Source organism: Castor canadensis, chromosome 3 (assembly GCF_047511655.1).
Source record: "Castor canadensis chromosome 3, mCasCan1.hap1v2, whole genome shotgun sequence".
NCBI lineage: Eukaryota > Metazoa > Chordata > Mammalia > Rodentia > Castoridae > Castor > Castor canadensis.
In genome coordinates, this window is record NC_133388.1 from 167,607,528 (window position 1) to 167,621,160 (window position 13,633).

Genomic DNA, 13,633 nt, shown 5'->3' on the forward strand with positions numbered 1-13,633 from the left:
AAGAGTTTTAGATAGGGGATGTTATATGCCAGGATTTAGGGGGGGGCATAATTCTGTACTAACTTCGGAGAATCAACTCAAACCAGAAAACTGAGATAAACAAGAGAATAATCTCTAAGTATCCCGAGGAAAGTTTTCATCTTCCTAAGACCCTCCACAGCTGGCTAAACTGCCAATGGTTATTCCAAAAGTAGAATTACTCTTCTAATTCCAGATTCCAACTGGAAACAAGCTATCTCTTCCAATCTGAGTTAGATTTAGAAGCCCAGGGGACAGCACGAGCTTCCTGGTGAATAGCTGTCTTATTTGAGCCAGTGTGGACATTCCGAAAACCCAGTTTGCAGTGCCATAATCTAACACCCAAATCTCTTGACATTCTAACATAATAATCTCCAAAGAGATACAATAGTGTCATCACAAAATTTAATTATATAATGTTTCAGTAAGCTTAATTTCCTCTATATCATAAGTATCAAAAATAAGATCTAAAGTTAGGATAGCTTAACTCTTACATAATACTGGCTTGGTACCCCCCCAAACAGAGCTACGAGGTAAACTTTTTAAAAGTCATGACAAAATGAAATATCTCATATTTAAAATAAAATAGACTGTTTTCCCCTCTTTGGAAAATCCAGATAAGACACCAAAGTTATTTTCTGGTCAACAGCAACTATATATTTCCTTTTGTAGGGAAAGGGTAGTTTTGCCTAATAATTCATTCTGATTTTGTTATTGTTAAAAGGAACAGATGCTAAGCATTAAAAATAAAGTTTTAGTGCATAGACAAGCTAGTTTCAAAACAAAGGTATAAAATGAACTTAAATTATGCTTGGTTTTTTTTTTTTTTGAGCTATCTGTTTCTTACTGGACTTCCATCTCCAGTAGCAGACAAATGCACTAATTTTCTCAATATGGAAAATGCCAGCATTAAAGCCAAATAAAGTAGAGTTTAAGATAATTACACCAGATTTCATAAAAACAACTTGGCACTCATCAAAATTCAATCCCACTTGGCTGATGAGATTTCATCAGGCTGCTTAAGAAGCAGGGAAATAAACAAAAGGGGAGAAACAATGAAAACAACGTGATAACTGTCAAACAAAACGCCCAGTACCACACAGAACATTTCCCTAAACAGCACTGAAACCACTAATTATCACTCTCATGCATGCATACACAAATGCGCAGGGAGCATAAATAACCACGAATTTCAAATATTCAGTCTTTTTTATTCATTTGTTACATTATTCTTATTGTGGAATACTAAATATTGACAGTTAAATTTAATATCAGCAATTTGAACACTGTATTGTTAAAAAAACTTTTAAAATGTTAGTGCTTAAGAAGTCACCACCCTTGTTTGAACTCCTTTAGGCAAATTCTTAATAAATGTAAGCTATTGTAAAAGGGATGGTTCAAATTAGGCTACTACCAATGTTATAGTTTGCAGCTAGATATGCTCATATGTCATCCACCTGGTGGAAAGATTTCACATAGTGGTTCTTGGGTTATTCAGGTCTTATGTGTCGGTAAAGTAGAAGCAAACTGGTAATGGTAACAGAGCACATGCTTCAAACAGCGCTATAGAAGCTGGCCAAGTAACTTAATTCAAAGCACATTTGATGATTATATTAAGTCAATCTGCACATGTAGGGTTGACAATTATACCAAATAGAGGAATATCTGAAATGTAACAGCACTTGACATTTGAAACAGGAATTACTTTAAATTACTCAAGTTAGCAATACCACTCTAAACATGTAAAAATCAAGAATATGACAAGAAATCTTCACACAGATGCAAGACAGAGGCATGTGGCTTCCTTCTACAGTTTTTGACATTAGATGAAAAGAAGAGGGAGAAGGGGATGAGAACCTACACAAGAAACATCCTACCTGGGTTAGCACTCAATTGCTTTTACCATTTCATTTCATCATTCATTCATTTCCTCTAGAGTTGTCAAGAAAGAGGTATAAGCACTTGGTATTTTGCAAAGTAGACCCTTCAAATGGGCCAAAGTCTGTTGTCCATTTTCTATTTAAAAGTCCACAATAGTAATCAAAGCCATATTACTAATTCAGTTTTCTAATTTTGGTTATGTTGGATTAGATAATCTAATAACAAAATTGAGACTTTATCAATGACTAAAAGTGACCATAGGACTGTATCACCAAAAGGTGAGAAAATATATGAAGACCTGTGAGAATTTTCTCCTAGAACAAAGGAAGGTAACTTCTGAGTAAAATATTGAAAAGGCAGTCCAAGATGAATTAAACTTTGGAGCATGTCATGTGCTGTCTACCCTATACCATATTTAAATACACATGATTTTTATAACTCAAGGAAAGACTGTAAACATTTAATTTATCCTGCAGAGTATACTACAAATAGGAGGTATATTACTGAATTCAATCAATGTTAAGTGTCATGGCACTATTTTGAAAGGAAATGCTGCAAAAATAAGAGGCTAAATCCTCCTAGATGAAAAATCTTACTTGCATTATCTCTGAGCATGTCCCAGGGATTACTATAGGTTGCACGATAAGGGTATTATCAGTGGAAGAGCCTAAGTCTAATGTCTAAGCAAGAACCAAGCCTTGCTTCTACTATGTACCTTTATCATAAAGAATTCATTTAGCCTCTAGGCACCTTAATTTCTAACTTATAAAGGAAGGCATGCAAATGAGTTCATCTTGAAGCTGTGTTTCATAGGAAGACATGATTTCTTCAAAAGAAAATTCATACATTTAGTACCTCCAAAATGTAAAATATAAAAAAAAAGAAATCTATCTTGTACAACACAGAGTGAGAGACAGATCCTTGCCTTCTGGACTATCCTCCAAGCCCAGCAAAAAATGCATATACAGTGATGTGTTGCATATAATCGAATTTTAACACCACTGAACATAGGTATAGATCGTCCTTTTGTAAGTCCCTTCTCACATCAAGATTTAACTGCTAATATACAATGGGTTTTAGGAACTGAATTTCGAAATCAAAAATTCCTTTGGATATAGACAGGTAATACACATTTACTGAATTTGTTATACTTTTGTACTCATATTCTAACTTTATGCTCATTGCATTCCTATGAGTTGAATTTACTTTTTATAAACTACACATCAGATATTACCCCATGCTTTAACTTCTTAGTGAATATTCACATACCTAGGCTTGAGGCTTATAAATGCATCACCCAAGAATATCAAAGACTTCTTCCCTGTGACCATTGTCCAGTCAACCTAAAATTCTTTAAGCAATGGTTCATGCATGAGACTCAATTTGGTAACTTATTATGATTTTGAATTATTTCTTGAGTTCATTCATTCTCCTTATTTCTACTGTTTTTGCCCATATTTTTGCTCTTTTGTTCCCTGAAATATACGTTGGTTCAAATAGATTTTCCCCCTTAACATAAATGTTAATTTGGACACATCCCATTTTATCATACTTTTCCTCAGTCTATCATCTCTCTTCACTCTCTACTCTTGTACTTATTCAATCTACACATGACTCCAGGTCTGGATTCTTCTCTATCACTTCTCAGTCACTGTCAATCTGTCCTGTAACTTTCATCCTGCAATTTTTATCCCTTGCAACATGAGAGGCTTTCTCTGTATGAGGCCTTATGCTAATCAGAATGCAAGAATAAAATGCTTCAAGTAGAGAAAATTGAAAAACAAGATTGCATGGGTAGTAATTTTAAAACACACACACACACACACACACACACATACACACACACACATGTTCTGATCCTTCACTCTGTTCCAGGCAAAGAAGGAATGGTGTTATTTAATCCACATGACAACCTTATTATACAGAATTGTGTTACTATCTTCAGAACCCAGATACTGACAGTGAAGCTTACATAGATTAGGTAAACTTGTCAAGTTTGCACACTTTTAGGTGGTTGAGCAAAGATTTGAGTCCTGATTTCTCTGAAGGTGAGGAAGAGATTCAAATTCAGGTCTGGGAGTCTGGGTAACTGGAAGGTTAGTGATATATGTGGAATGGATAGGTAAAGGAGATTTTGGAAAGACAGTAAGTTATGTATTAGTTATGGTAAACTGGGAGAATATCTAGGGAGAGAAGCCAACCAGTGAATGAATCTGTGAAATTGTAGCTAAACAAGAAGTTAGTTCATATGCAAATGATAGCTAAAGCCACAAAATAGGCTAAAAGCAAAGGGAGAGGGAAGAACAATAACTCACTTATTTATATACATGTTCTCTTGTTACTCACAATAATCCTATAACATGTTATCCCCACTTTATACATGACCACTTTCAGAAATTAACTTGATATCATTTATGCAATAGATAGCCAGCCAGCATATACCAAATTTAAAACTTCATTACTTTTCTGTGCTGTTTTTTCAAATATACAAGCATCTGCCATCACAAGAGGTACAAAATAGAAGCCATTTAACTGTTTTCCAAAGATGCCCAAGTATATGTTAGGTTGGGAGGAAGGCAGCTGGAAGAGTACTGAGTAGAAGAGTTATAGGACAGAATGTGAAGAACCCCTTGCCACAAACACTGCAAAGTGACAACCATACAGCTTCCCTGAACCTGCACTATACTCAGAATTCTCCTGTTCAACTCAGTGCTCCAGACAGCTGCTGGTTACCAACAGGCTAGGTAAGATCATCTTAGATTGCACAATTGAAATTGGGCCTTGGAGGAATATTTTCATCTTTGACTTAAATAATACTTTGTGTTTTTTAAGAAAATGCATTGTAAAGGGAAACCCATTAAAAAGGTTAATATGGCAAAATAGAAAAATACATCCAAGGATCTTGGTAAATGGCAAATGGAACTAATAGTTAGAAACATATATAGTTCACTTAAGGTGAAAACAAACTGTGCCTAGATTTAAAAAAAAAAAAAAAAAGAAAGAGAAAGAATTGCTCAAATATAAACTAAGGAATGTCCTGGCTTAGAAAGTTGGCAGAGAGAGATAGAGGGGTCACAGCAGACTATAAGCCAAAACAAAATCCTGCACTCATTAGAAAAGCAAGCAAACAGAAAAATGCATAAACATCAGAAACAATAAGTATTCTCTGGTAATTCTCCCATTAAAATCAGCCTCTGCTCAATGCTGGGTCTCAAATCTCACATGAACAGTTTATCCTCTTACAATTTACCAATGTAGCATTCAGTTCCTTGTATCCTCAATAAACTTTCTACTAATACACCTGCTTTCTCAGAAGCATCCTATCCTCTCCACAGTGTACAAGTCCAAGATCCTCCTTCACTCCCTGGACACACTTTCCAGTCAGACTGCAACTTAAACCTTTTGCTGTGAATGTCTATGACTGCCATTCGCAAACGTAACTTTAGCCAGGCATGTTTGCGCCCCCTTCCTTGGATGCATGAGCGTACTTTGGGTTCTACATCCCTCTTCACAATGTACCCTTGACTCAGACGACTTTGCTTACCCCTCCTAGTTTTTAGTTTTACTCTTCAGAAAATATTTCCTGGACGTAACAGTTAAAAACTAATACCTTTTTTTCCTATAATATCATAGCCTGTAACAATACTTACTTGACATTTAAAGGCTCAATTTTGGTTCTTTCACCATTTTGTAATGTGCATTTTCTTCTTCCTTAACTAGACCACAAATTCTTTTTTTGTACTACTCTCTCTTCCAAATTTGTTTATTTCTTTAGGATATAGGAAGTAAAGGATGGTTTAAGTAATAGATTTAATGAATCCATAGACAGAGTAATAGAAAACTCACAGCTTAGAATACCAGCTCCAACAGTGGATTATCTATGTTCAAAAGAGAAATGAGAAGGCACTTTACAACATATTTTAATAAAGCCAGTTAAACTCAGTATTTACTCAAAACCCACATGTTTCTCTCATAACAAATAATTTTGATACAGATTAAGAGGATCCAAGGCCAGCTTTGGAGAAGAAATAAAAATCACAAAAAGTTATTTAAAATATTACTGAAGGATTTAAGTTAATCACCAAAAAATAACTGCCTCCAAATATGTAATTCCTGATCTTATTTAAATATATCTTACTATCTAGAAATTGAGTCAGGTATAGTGGCACACACTCATAATCTTAGCACTTAGTAGCCACAGGATCACGAGTTCATGAGTAGCCTGGGCCACATAAGACCTTGTCAAAAAAAGAGGAGAAAGAAGGGGAAGTAGAGGGAGAAAAGAAAATGACACCATATTTACTGAGAAGTTTGCAGGGCATCTTAACCTATGGCGATATATTTGCACATTTTCTAGATTCTCTAGGTAGCACAAAGTTCCAAATATATTCACTACTCACTAAAAGACTCTATGAATGATTCCACTTATATAGTCCTGCTTCTACATTACTCATACCTCTATTGTGTCATTTTCATGATTATAAACCTTTCACTTTCACTGAGGCATGAATACCAAGCTTCCTTTTGTCTTCTGGAAATATGGATGTAACATGGAAACTGTTGTAGGCATTGTCTACCACATGACCCATTGCCCTGGATGTGATTCTTCATTTGAGGAGTTTGTGTAATATTATAGAAATATGTTTAGTATTTGAACCCCTGTGAAACTAGAATATTTTTTGTGAGAATTATCATTAATTTCCCAAATTCTGTGAAGTTCTGCTTCTTCCACAAATGTGCAAATACATCAATGTGTCTGAAGTTGGGATATATATATATATATATATATACACACATGTATATATGCATATCTGTGAATACACAAATATGTTGTGTATATTTATTATATACATATATATAATGTATATGGTAATTTCTCTTCCAAAAGTTGTTATTCAATCAGTATTATATTTATAATTAATCATTTATTTAACCTCAGATAGAAAGAATGGCATCTATTTTTTTCTCTTTGCCTGGTATCAAACCCAAAGTCAAAATTTTGGCTCAAATTTTTTTCAATCAAGGTAGATCCATTTGGCCTATTTATCAGTCCTGAGCTCTCACTCTACTTTAAGTTTTTCTAGATTCTGATATTTTACAACTTTTTGTTTTGTTTTACCATGTTATCATATACCTTTTTACAATATCACTGAGTCCTTTTGAGTAATGGGTAGGATATAAGGGCATAGCATCAATTATTAAATGCCCCTTGACTAGACAAGGTTAAATCTTGTACTCCTCATTTCCAAAATCCTCAAGCATTAAGAAATAATATTAATGCAAATAAGTAATAGGCCCAAGTATCATAAGCAGGTCAGTTGTTATAGTAAAAACTATTGCCTCTACATTTTCAGGTTATGTTAGTGGTATCACTTTTTTGCCAAATCTGTTATACAAAATAGTTTTACTATCTTAGCCACCTCTGTATGATGACAACATGAATCATGCTAGGATTTTAGTAAAACTCTGTCATTCTTTCCGTTGAAATGTTCTCTTTCTGCCTCCTGGTCCTGGAGGGAATCCACATGTAAAGCTCTGGGTCAGTGAGTGCTGGGGACATAGGACAGGAAATCCAAACGAGCAAACCGCCTGTTTGCTTTTCATCAACACCATTTCCAGTTCCCAGAGAGATGTCCCATGAGGAGAAAAAGTTGTTCTAAGAAATCATTAGGGGATTTTTACTTAAGGCTTTCTTATAAAGAGGGGAAAACTACCACTGACACCATGTGTGTCCTATTAAAGTTATTTTTATTTTGGAGTGCTGTAAAATTGGTTTTACATCTTTTACATTAAGATCTGAGTAGCTTACTGCTAAGCAAAATTCTTAAGAGAGAGGCCCCTTTGGAATTTTCCTGTCTTTGCCTTATTACGCATAGGACTTCAGGCCTTCGGTGGCATATGCAGTTGAGAAATTCTTTTTACAAGTACCCATAAAAGAGACTAGGACATGCTGCCCCAGACGATAATTAAGTGGGGCTAGTAGAGATTCCAGATGGGAAGCTTAGAGAATGGCACAAAGGTACACGTCTTTCACTTGCCCCCTCACTCCCTGTTTGCTCTGCCAAGCAAGGCTGGCACCAAGACAGGCTTAAAATGAAACTGGGAAAAGTTAATTATCAACTATCTTCTCTGACATTGGACTCGATGTTATGAATGCTCCACAGTGGAATTTCCATGTCTATGTCCATGTCTCTGCCCAAGACTGCACTTAGTTTTCCTGACCTCTACGTCCACTATAGGAGCCACATTCCTCATGCCTGAGGCCCTTACCCTCTGCTATGTATTAAACATGACAGAAGTCATTGCAAAAACACACCACCACCACCAGAAACCAATGGTCATGCTCTACCCATTTTCCAGGAACAAGTAAAAATATTAAAAATTAAAAAGCAAGGGATGGGAGGGAGTAGGGAGCAGGAAAGGATACTTCCTAAGACACTGTTAAGCCCTTAAAGCAGGAGTTTCACACACTTCACTAAGAGAAACATTCAGAGGCAGGTGGATCTTTTTTAAATAGCAACTTTACATAATCAGCACAAAGTGGTTGCTTTGGGTAACTCTTCCAGTTTATAATCACTAAAAATAAAAATAAGCATTATTTTTTTAAATAACTAACATAAATGACTGATTTCTCAAAAAAAGTATTGTGCATAGTACACAACAGGGCAACACAAATTCTGTTAGATGTTTACTTTTCCATATAAAAATTTTAACCTGACATTCCTGACAAAGTCCAAAATTTTCAAAAGAAAAGAGATTTTCTCTCATCCTCTCTCTTTCAAACTGCTCTTAAGGTTGGCATGTATAAAGCAGACCACATAAATTGCAATTCAAATGTAAACAAAATGTACAGAAATAAAGACCATATGTCTAAAGCATATTTTCTTGACCCTCCTACTGAAAATGTGCTTATTTCCTGCTCTCTGTTCAATCTATCACAATCTACAACCATCTTTACTTATATTATCTAATACTGAGTCCACATGTTGCTGTCCTTTTATATACAGAAAACATAGATAAGAGAGGTCTTTAAAAGTAGATGTTTGCAGAGATTAAGTTTCTAAGTGGCTAAATAATATTTTGTTTCCTACCAAGAGCCACTACTGAAACATAAAGCAGATAATCATCAGGTGATATTTCTTTAAGAGGAATGAGTTGTTTACAAATTGAAATTGTATCCAGTAGCAGGTTTCATATTTAAATTTTTGCACATTACTAAAAAAAAAAGACTAGAGTTTCAACAGTTATACTATATGATTTCTAACAACTGAAATACAGTGAGCTGAGGTAACCATGAGAAAAAAAGGCAGAAAGCCATTGAGTATATGTCAGAGCATCATCTATTAGTTTAAGGGTCTGCTTGCTGAAATGTGTCAGAAATAAACAAGCATAAAAGAAAACCCACACTAGGCACACAGCTAACATAGGTGGCTGTGGAATGCAGGTCACTTAAAGCTTATCTGTAGGCCGAGGGGCAATGTTAGAGATGAATGTTGAGTATAGCTCAGTGCCAGGCAGCCTCATTCAGAGGGCTGACTCTGAAGGACAAAGGATGGAAAAAACAATCTCATAGCCACAATGTTTCCCTAAACTGAGGACCGATGACAATAACATTAAAGAAGGGGACCATAATAAGGGCAGCAAAGCTACCAGCCCAGTGCTTTGGCATTTATGAAATGATCTTTGGGGTTCATGTCCCTATTTATTCTGTACTGCAAGATGCAAGGAGGCAATGAAGATCCAGGGTGTTATTTTTAAAAGTACTTGTAGAAAAAAATAAAATGATTTTTGTGGGGAGGAAGAAATAATTCAAAGTTGGGTACTTTGATGTACTTTGATAAAGCCATGGCTTTATCTCTGATCTTTATGATAGGAAACAAGGAAAACTTGGTCTTCCTAAGCAGCAAGATGCTGGGCCTACTCTTGGCTCTATTCTAGTAACTTGTTATGAATCTCCTTACACAGGTCAGAGCCCCCCTGGAACTCGGATCCTTCTTCTCTAAGTATGGCACCAGAATCAAGGATATTCACAAGAAGTAGTCATTGAGTAAATAGCTAAAAAAAATTATCTTAGCTATTTAAGAAATCTTCATTCAGATTTCTGAATAAATGTCACTTCTACAATTTTCTTGAACACATGACATAAAATACTATACCCAGCCCATCTCCTAGTTCCCTGTCCTGTCTTATTTTTCTTCACAGCCCTTGTTTCTCCACAAAATTATATATGCTCATCCATTCACTTTTCTTTTGGTGGTACTGAGGTTAGAACTTGGGACTTTGGGTTTGCTGGGCAGGAACTCTACCACTTGAGTTATACATCCTGCCGTTTTTTCTCTAGTTATTTTGGGGACAGTATCTCACTTTTTAGCAGGACTGCAATCCTCCTGTTTTAGGCTGCTGGTTGAAATGAGGTGTCACAAACTTTTTGCCTGGACTGGCTTTGAACCATAATCCTCCTGATATCAGCCTCCCTTGTAGCTAAGATTATAGATGTGAGCTACCAGCTCTCAGCTCCATTCACTTCTTTATTTCAATTATTCCTTCTAGAAAAGAATTCTTTTAGTTCTATACTTAGACAAATGAATAGTACACAACAGTGCTCAACAAGTATCTTTGGAATGTATAAAATAATGAGGGGCTTCCATGTAGATAAGAAAGATTATTTCAGGCTGAAAACATAATGTTGGCCAATCCTGTGAAAGAGTTAGAAGACTACAGATACCTACAGATGACACATTTTGTCCTGTAGAGAATCCTCCTCCAGCAGTATACCTCAGCAACCAGGATTTTATTTTTGTTTGTCATTTAAATATATGACAGTAGTATGTTTATCTTTTCTATTAAGATTTCTATTATTAAGATAATGTCTTTCCGTTTAAACTTTTGAGTTATATATTAATAAAATTAATCACAACAGGTTTATATTAATAGACTTAACCCAAACAAGCTTAATGCTATTAATCAGGGTACTCAGGGAATGGGAAGAGGAGAGAGATGATTATAAATGCAATAGTTACAGCCTTCGCTCTTAAGTAATCCATTTTTCTTTCTACTTATTTCCCATAGTTGCTTTACTCACTGCCCTTTCTCTATTGCCTTTTATGATCCCCTCTTGTTTTCCTTTTCTCCTTCTGCAGACTTCTGTTTTATTGGTAGCTAAACTACAGATCACATGTATGTTTTAAAAGAATTCAATTTAGTCTTTCAAGGTTTACTACACAAGCAGTTCTTAAAGAAGGAGGATAAAAGTCACCAGATGCATAAGGCTTAGCAGTTACATGAAGCAGCTACTGGGAAAATGGTCCATTCTTTGATTGTGATTTAGTGGCCTTGGGTTTCCAGTTCTTTCCCCAACCGTATATATTGCAACCACAGAATTCACCCATACTTTTCAGCAATTAATCCTGTAATCATTGGAGTTTAGAACTACACTGGACCTTAGAAATCACCCACACCAATACCTTCAATTTATAATTGAGGAAATGGGGGCCAAGAAAGGTTAAGTGACTTGCCAGGGGCCACAGAAGTAATACATTGACAGGATACAGAGACCCAGATCATAGAGCAGGTCTCTCAAGAATGAGTGTTGGGGAAATCCAAGAAATACTGCAGGTTTCATCAAAAATGGAAGAAAAGATAACTGATCTAAATGAAAACTTGGGAAATAAACACTGAGAACTTCAAGTACAAATAAATCCACTACTAAAGAAATACCTGAAATATTCTTCTTTCTTAAACAATATATGACAATTAAGGAAAAAATAGGCTAGATCATTGCACTGTCTTTTTTTTGTTTTTACTCTAAATTCATTTATTTTCTCATATTTAATAGCTTTCAGTGTAACATCTTATATACTTAGTGACTATTCCATTATGTTGACCTCTAACTCATGCCTTTCAGTAATCAAAAGCAGCTGATTTTAATGTGCCGCTGCTTTAGTGTGAAGGATATTAAGGCTGCATTTGAATGCAATCAGGTTAAGATTGGCTCCAACAGGAGAAAAATCCATACATATGTTGAAAAGATCTGAAAAATGCCTGTATTCCCAACCTGATTATGACTTACATTTTTGCATGGTTTGTCAAAGCAGATCACCAAAATCAAATCAAGATGTAAGAGGGATAAAGTGGTTTTATTCTCCATTCTTTCATTAATCACCATGACCTATTGAAGAAGGGAACTTTTCCCTCTGTCACCTGAGGCAAGGTGGGATACTTCACTGGAAGTTATGCCAATTTTTATCAACTGGTAGTCAAGTTCCAAAAGCAATTTCTTAGTTTTTGTTTCCACGTTTGTAAACAGAAGTTATTTTATTACATAGTAATTTGCCATTCCTCTCAATGATTACTTCTACTTCCCTTTTAATAAAACAATAAAACAAATTCTAACAGAATTTTGAAAACCAACTTAATTTGAAGGTTATATAAAATATCATTAAACTGAAAATGTAGATAAAGAAATTAGAGCAATACCAAATAGACAAAACTTGGTAAAACATAAATACAAATTAAGTCAGAGCCAATTGCTGGTTTACTCGTCAAAAATAGAATAATAAATCAGGCATAAGCAAATTGGAGGGGGGCAAAATTTAAATTGCCAATGGTGCCAGGTATGCTCTGTTAAGACAGTATACAGTTAGCAGCATAAACAAGTACAAATACAATAAACGTTATGGTTAACAATATAGCTGTTATCCACAAAAACCTCCAGCAAGACTAGAGGTAGGTCAAAATAAAGAGTTTTAGAGGGGAGGGGTATGTGTTGGCTCTTGTTACATATAAGCATGTTTGTTACATGAGTATTTTCAGTTTAATTTTTGCTATTAATGTAAACCACAATTGGGGGACCATGTTTCTGGAAAAGGAATTGAGGGAGGGGCTGGTTATACAAACAATATACAACAAAGAAAGTCTTTCTTTCCAATACCTGACTACATCAGGTTTGTTTTTAGGCAGAAGGTTGCAGGTTAAATGCTCTCAGCTATCCAAGAAGCAGCTTATTAGTTTTGTAAGAAAATATTTCTTATATTTTGACTGAAAAATACCCAGTTTAGGTGAACAAAACCATCCTTGTTACTGAAAAGCAGACCCAAAAAAACTTTGTTACAAAGACCCAGTAAGGAAAAGCAAAAGCAAAACTAATTCAAGAGGAAAAGCTGCTTTCTTAATAGTAGCTTCTGAACCTGGCCCTAATAGTTCTCAAAAGCTGACTGGAGTCTTTAAGTCTTCAAAATTTTGTCTTTCTCCATGGATCATAGACATTCTCTATGAGGCAGCACAATGTATATGTAAACCCATTTTAAGCAGATACATGTTGTCTTTCTGAGGTATAATAGTAAAAAAAGCTACAAAACTATGTGTCAACAGAAAGAACGCTGGCAAACAAAAGTTTGGATTATTTTATAGGTCAGTTTTCCAAACATAACTTTCTTTCTTTTTTTTTTTTTTTTTTGCTTTTCTATTTTGTGAACTAAAAAAAAAAAAAGCCCAATTTCATTTGTGACAATGCAGCATCTGACAGTGATATAATAAATGGTGACCAGTGATGACTGTGTTAAGAGATAGTGCTAATAATTGCATTTCAACAAACTGATGCTGCTTCAGCCAGCACCTAGCTATGTGCTCTTCTCCTAATTTCTAAATGGGCCTAATCCTGTTATTACAGAATAATGACTGCAAATCAGCACAATTACTACAAAGAGTTGTATAAATACACACATACCAGTAGCTG

At 35.2% G+C, this 13,633-nt stretch overlaps 1 protein-coding gene across 4 annotated transcripts in view; it reads right to left on the bottom strand.

Moving 5' to 3' along the window:
* Rspo2 (R-spondin 2) overlaps positions 1–13,633 on the bottom strand; it is a 131,978-nt gene that overhangs the window by 32,590 nt on the left and 85,755 nt on the right. The gene's annotated exons all lie outside the window — the stretch shown is intronic.